Below are 7,358 nucleotides of genomic sequence, written 5' to 3'. Positions count from 1 at the left end.
GGACCAATGTGTGCATTTAATGTCGTACAGGGAGTTTCTCCATCCCTCTCTTGTGGCATTAAGGAAACATAATAAATTTCTCCAGCCTAAAAGCAAATAAAAATTTTAAAATACAATTTAAAAGCAAAAGCATTGCATAAATTTGATTTTTTCACAGGCTTTTTTATTCAAATTAACTGGGTGTGTGTGCGTGTATATATATAAAAATTATTGAAAGATATAATTGGCTTTTTAATCCTAATGTAATTTATAATTTGACTTCTTGCCTAATTTATTTAATAACTCCTAGTTATTGTGAAAACAGTAAAATCCATGCATGCTGTATCATTGCATGAAGATCTGACTCCTTGTTTATTATCTCATAGCTTCTAAGCTCATGCATTAGGGTGGGAGTGAAGCCTACTTTCCAAGAAGTAAAGATAACAATCATAAATCCATAAGCCGTGGAGGAACTTTGAAGAGCCCAGAAGCAGAACAGAGTTTCTTGCATGTGTTCAGCAGGTATTTGCAGAGCTCATCCCGTGAAACAAAGTTGGGAGGCTGGATTACAATTTGTCAACGTCAGTTGACAGGTAAGGATTCACTTGTCTCTCCAAGGCATTATTTGGGAATAACTCCTTTACTGCTACCCCTTGGGAATTCTGGCTTTCAGGTTGAGTTGCTTGAATTTTCCCATTTCTAAAATAGCCCAAATAATAGCAATCTGTCTTAGGCACCACAGTGAAATGGAAATCTGTTGACTAAGGTTTAGCCTGCTGTTGCAGTGATGCAACAAAGAGGTCTAGGATTAAATACTTCCAGATGCTCAGGCAGTAGTAGAAATGCTAAATCAGTTTGCTGGTGTTTAGATCGCAAGTTTAAGTCAGATTAACAGAAAATAAGTGGGAAAAATAAATTCTCTCTATCTTCTAACAGCGGGTAGGGCTTTTGTAAGATTTCGTGTATATGGCCTTCCTGTAATGTCCTACAGCAGCAGAGTCATGTCAGCTGCTATTAGGTAACCAGGGCAGATTGTGCATCTCTCCTGTGCTGTCCCCTGCCAGCCTCCAAAAGTCTTTAATAGTTTGAATAAATTGAAATGATTTAGTGAAGACTGATATCTCAGGGACAAAGTCAGTGTGAGACTCCTGAGTACAAAAAGATGACCTCGTTCTTCACTGTTTAACCAGTTTTTAGGATTCTGCAGGAATGTTTGGTACCTATGTAGGCAGAGCCACAGCACAGTATGGAGATTGTGGAGACCCAGTGTGGACACTGACACTGGATTTTGGTATATCAGATGTTACTAAGGTCATGCAAGTGTTGGGCAATTTCCCTTATTTCCAGAGACCAGTAGCTTTGTAGAATAAAAAGCAAAGAATAAATTCCAAAATGTTTGGAACCACCCACAAAATGCCATCAGTGCCAAGTTATGTAATTCCAGCATTAGCACTGTGAAGATTAAAACCATCCACATGGTTTTATGCCTGTTTTCTGTTGGGAAGGTAACTGGGTCGTTCAGATGAACAAATTACAGATTTAGTGCTAATCTTCACTTCCATAATTATTGTCAAGTTTCAGGAAATAATAATTAAAATACTTCTTAATAATATGTATTACTTTAATGTAATGCTTGTATATTGCCAAAGCATGGCTGAAGTTAGTTTATAACTAGAACATTGTGACCTTGTATAGATACTTATAGGCTACAACAGGAGCTATTTGGTGGTTTTCTGTTTTAGTGTTTGCCAAGAACTAAGTTTTATCCCCATTTTCTAATGGCCATTTTTCCAGTAGTTAAAAACCTCTTCATTTTCTAAATGTCTGAAACACATTTTTTTTACTTTTAAAAGATCAAATTGTCCTTTATTAAGGACAGGTTTAAAACACAGATGTAGGAAAAAACCCACTTGAAGTCAGTGTATTGAAACTTGTTTTTTCTAAAGATCCTGTAGAGAGAAAATGGGGAGAAAATGGTCTTGGCTTCCCTCACATGAGCATCTGCTTCTACACTGACCCTAGTCCTTCCTCCCATGTTTAGGTGATCAGATCTCTTTGTCCTTCCCCAGCAGCTGTCCAGCCCTGCAGGTTCTGCTGACGGAGCCATGTCTTGGTGAGGACAGGGTCTAAAGCAGAACCCTTGCAGTGGGTAGCAGGCGGAGTGCTGGGGTGGCATGAGACACACGGGGCTGTTCCTTTCTGTCCATTAGGGATGCAGGGCCCCTGTACCATGGAGCACAAGGAAGTGTTGATCTGTCCTAAGGGGCTATGGTTGGGAGCCACTGCAGAGCCCTCCCACTGCTCCTTCTTCCCTGAGCAGCTGGAGCAGGCAGGCAGGCAGAGGGAGGAATGCTTATGAGAAATGTTAATTTCATTTCTTAATGGTTTTAAGTGGATATGTTATTCCATCTCCCTGCTACGGTGATACAAATTCCAGAAAAGGCTATAGGGTGGAATACAGCCTCTTCATAGGCCCTTCATCAGTGAGATGGAACTTGAGCCATTCACATACATTAACAGACATTTACAGGCTTTTCAGAAAAACCTGAAATTGCAACCCGAGGCCAAGGGAAGAGATGGGACCTGTGCAGTGCTTTTTGAGACAGCCCATCATTTTCTCAGCAGCAGGGGGGTGTCATAAGATGTGTAGGATTGCACTCATTCTGTGCAGGCACTGTTCTGCACTGACATTTGTCAGCTCTCAGTTTGTCATACTGTGAGTAAATTTGGTTTGCAAATGTTTCCCCTCAAGCACTGCAAGATGTATTTGCCACATAAGTTGTGTAACATTAGTTCCATCTTTGAAAATTCAATCTTTTTATTCTTGCTGATATTTTTTTTTTCTGTAGGTGACTGATGAAGAAAGTCACTCTTTCCAGTTAACAGTTGAAAAATTAAAGCTGCATTATGGAAACTAAAAAGCAGGTATAAATAACACAGATCTCAGATTTTCATGCTTTCCTTATTATTTTGCAAGAAGCATATGTTCTCAGCATTGAAGTACAGTTTCATCTCTGCAGATTTTCAGTCTTGTGACCCAGGTGGGTCCAACTACGGCAACAAGAGCTGATTTTATAATTTGGGCACTGTAACAAAATTCAGAGAAACTCCCTGTACTTTATGAAGAACTGTATTTTATGAAGAACCGTTCCTGGTTTTTAAGACCAAGTTTCTTTCTCTGTAGATTGTAAAGAATTCAAAGTGTTGTAAACAAGATACTGTTCTGACCCTGAGAAGAGACACTGTGCTACTGTAACAACCTACTCAGATAATTAAAGAAACATGTAATGTGATTTTGTAGAGGTTTCTTCTCAGTTACAGCTAAGAAGAAAATGTCAACAAACAAAAAAATCTGAAATGTAATTTTTCCAGAGTTTGGGAAACTTCATTTATTCAAAACACTTTTCATGATCAGTGATTCTATTCTGATTGGGACTGCATAACCAGGGACAATATTGCTTGTCACATCCAATTTTTTCCACATTCTTCTCTGTAGTTTAAACTGCTTTTCTTCCCAATGGAAATGTTTGGTTTTGTGAAAACCAAAACAGTGGTTGCTAATATTTCAGACTAAAATGTTTTCTGATTTCATTGTCTTGATATTCATGATCTGTGCACCTGATGGAAAATTATAAATGCGCTCACAGCTGTTTGTGAAAGATCCAATAGCACAAGCAGCACAGGCAAAACAGTAAAACATTTTACCTAAGATGTGGCAATGATGGATGGTAGTGATGTTTCAAAACATGAAGCAAGACAGATTTCTTGTGTCCTCTTCCAAGACAGAAAACAAAGTTTAACGACAGATAGAGCACATTGTTACAAGGAAGGTCACTTACAAAGCTCAGTTTCAAAATGACGAAAAACTGGCTATTTTGGATACAGACAAATGTGTGCATAACATTTTTTATTACCTATATTGAAGTTGTTCTAATTGCTTGATCAGTGTTGTGCCTGTGTTTAAACACTGTCTGTGCTTTTGTCAGACCGTGGGAGCCTGAGCATTCAGACTCTTCCCATTTGATCCTAGCAGAGGGAAGCAGGACTTGATTCCCTGCTGTCCCTTTGCCTGTCAGGGTGGATAATGGACCAAATTATCTCTTTAGAGATCTCCACGTTTTTCAGCTTTCTGGAGCTGAAAATATTCTCATTAATAATATTACAGACTGGTTCTTTGGGTACATGTAATATCATAAACAGCTGGAGGAACTAGGCTAGAACAGCAATTGAGAAACTGCCATCCCACAGCAGCTGATTCTATGAAAAATAATGCCTCAATCCCAATTTTCTGCTCAGGATATGTCAGAGGTCACATACTCTAAATATGCTCTTATGCAAGGCATGCTGTGGAACAGCTGTTTGAAATGCCATTGTTTTTTAATATTATCTTTTTTCAGGTATTTTCTTCCTGTAGCCAGAATCAAAGGCAATACACTGGAAATTCAGTGCTTGAGAAGTTCCTGCTGACAGTACTCATTAACACTCAAAGACATTGCACATGGCAGGGAAAGTAAGTGTCAGGACCTCCTCATAAGTGAACTTTTATTTCCTGGAGTTCCTTGGGAGTTATTTTTGCAAATAATGTAATTTGTGGGAATCTTGGGTGGAGTGAGAATTTGCAGTGGGTGAGGTTTTCTAAACATTAAAAATGTAGAAACAAAACATCATTATTTAATTTCAAGTTTATCCCAAGCATGTAGTAATACAGCAACTTCATGCTTCAAGTTTAAAGTCTTCAAAGCTTGTGCTAGAGTTGTGCATATTACAATGTATTGGGCTGTATATTTTAATCAGAATACTGAAATACCTAATCAGGTGATATTCAAATCTTGCTGAACTTTTGTAACTGGCAAAATGTTTTTCTATATTCCTGAGCTGTGTCTAAACATATACATCTCTCAAACATTTGATACACCTTTCTGTATATGCATGCTGAGTGCTGAAGAGGCATTTAATTTTGGCTTCTGGGCTTCCTTTCAGATTATTTCTGTGTGCCTGTATTCATTGGATAGCATTTTCATACATTAACTATTGAAAAACCCTTTAAGTTCTGTAATGTATACTCGATTGACAGCATTGTATGGGGACTTCTTTTACTTTGTTTTTGATTTGTTTTCTTTTTAAGTATTTGCAGAATTAATTCCCTGTTTGCTCCACTATTTAGGTTTGGTGAGAGGAAACTAGAACTCCAAATTTAACAGAATGCAGAAATAGAGTCTCAGTAGGATTGTCTTGCTGTGGATCTCTGCTTTTGATAAATACTTTTATCCTGTATTTAGACACATCAGTAAGTTTCCCTCCCCCACCAAGTGATCTTTATTGCATGCTGAACAGTCCCAGCTCTCACCCTCTCCTTGTATTTGCAGTCTCCCAGTCACTAGTGAGGCCCTTTGCTGGACTTGTTCAGTACGTCCATGCCTTGTAGTGGCCAGTCCAGAGCCTGTGCCCCAGCACTGCAAGTGTGTAACACCAGTGCTGTGGAGAACACACCCGTGATGATCAACATATTCATCTGACCTTGACAGGGACTGAACAGTGAAACAGCACCACCAGCAAAACACCCCTGTTGAGTGAGCTTTTCAGGCCTGTCAAAAACAAAGGTTGGTTATAAAATGCTACAGAAGACATTCACAAAACTTGACTGTACTTGGCAGACTAAATGTCTTGTTAAAGGAAAGAAAAAATAATGTGATAGAGTCTAATGCTTGTTACTCCTCAGTGATTATCCCCCATTAAACACCAGCCTGTTGTTAAGAGGAATTTGAATGTTAGAAGTTATTAGAGAAGAAACAGAGACTTCAGAAAGTATTTCTTCAAAAAACCCCTTGCTGTTCCTGCATGTGTGCTGTCAAATGTTATGTGCTGTTTACATCCCACTGCATGGATAGAGCAGAACTGGGGATATCAGAAACAAACAGCCTATCACACATGCCACTCCTTGATGGCAGGAATGTGGGTGGGTAAAACCAAATTGACAAGAGATTTTTTTAAAAGAGATTTTCCCCAGATCTTGCACTGTCTTTTCCAATAATTTTCTAGAAGAGACATTTTTACTTTTTTTCTATCTTTGACTTTGGTGTCAAAAATATTGCTGGTCACTAAAAGCTGAGGTGGATGCTTCTTTCCTGATGGTCTCAACTTACTGAGTAGCTGCTGGGTTAAGCTTGACTAGAAAGCCCACCAAGGAAGTACATTGCAATATGTGTCCCTGGCATTGTCCCAGTATTTGTTCCTTTGTATAGCCTTATATGGATATGTTAAGTTTCAACATATCATTTCCACTTATCAACGCAGCAATTAAGCCATAGTTAGGCTCTGCAAACTCTGCAGGCATGAAGTGGTTCCTTTTGGTTTTGTTTTGGCCAAAAATAAATGCCAAAGCTACTTCCATTTCCTCCACAGTTTGCAATCAGCTTCTCATAAAAAAGAGACAAGTCTTTTACTTTGCCCAGGAGTGGTCTGTTATGACATAGCTTAGAAAAAGAGCCCTTAAGAATACTCCAAGAAACTCCTTAAGGAGAGGTAAGTGGAAAATTCTGTATGTGGATTCCCACAATTTGGGAAATAGATACCTGAGAAGGGCAAACGGATTAAAAGGACAGGTTACTCTTTGCTTTACTTCTTAATGACCTACTGAAATCTAGGCTTAGGAGAGAAGAGGTTCCCAAATTCTGCTTACATAATTCAGATTCACTACCACAAGCAGCCTTACAGTGTAATTTTATACAAAAGTAACCTAATTGCAAAGAAGGGGAACATTGATTGCATAGAATTGTACATACACTGAGAAGGATTATTATCAAAGGTTTGACCATCTGAATACAAAACTAAACATTCCTATCCAAGTTCCCTAGGGGAAGATTTGTGTTAAAGGGAAAGGTATTGTGTGTGTTTCAATCCTGGATCAGTTGACAGAGGCAGTTTACAACAGGGTACCTTACACCGATGAAGGCAGAATGGTGTGATGGCCTTCAGCAAAGAAGTGCCATGGACACAGATGGAGTGTAGGAAGACAAGTGGAACTACTGAAAGAACTTTGCCTCTAGACAGCTTCATGAGAGAAGAGGAATACTCCTGCACTGTTCTCCCTAAATGAAGGAGTTCAAAAGACGTTGCAGGAGCCCAGTTGCCATATGTCAACAGGTGCCTGGGTTAATTGTTCTGAGTCTAAATGCCCTGCACAGGAGAATCTTGATATGTTCAGGATAAAACAACCTTCTATCAAAACTAGATTCCAGTAATACTTCTGTTTGATTAAATAGACATTGAAGCACTTTAAGCATTTCATAAAGATGCATGAACCACCTGTAGATGTTGTCCATGAATCTGTTCTTGTGATTTAAGCTACCAAACTAGAAAAGAAGCTGTAGGCCAAATTC

The 7,358-nt window shown here is 38.8% G+C and overlaps 1 long non-coding RNA gene across 1 annotated transcript; it reads left to right on the top strand.

The window, feature by feature from the left end:
* The first annotated feature begins 583 nt into the window (after positions 1-583).
* Positions 584-3,272, top strand: LOC140682606 (uncharacterized). Its single transcript, XR_012054503.1, has 2 exons — positions 584-2,092; positions 2,829-3,272. It is a non-coding gene; the product is annotated as an uncharacterized lncRNA (long non-coding RNA).
* Positions 3,273-7,358: the final 4,086 nt, after the last annotated feature.

This window comes from Taeniopygia guttata, chromosome 2, assembly GCF_048771995.1.
Source record: "Taeniopygia guttata chromosome 2, bTaeGut7.mat, whole genome shotgun sequence".
Taxonomy (NCBI): domain Eukaryota; kingdom Metazoa; phylum Chordata; class Aves; order Passeriformes; family Estrildidae; genus Taeniopygia; species Taeniopygia guttata.
Note: the sequence above shows the minus strand (reverse complement) of the source record. Positions and strands in the feature narration are given on the sequence as shown.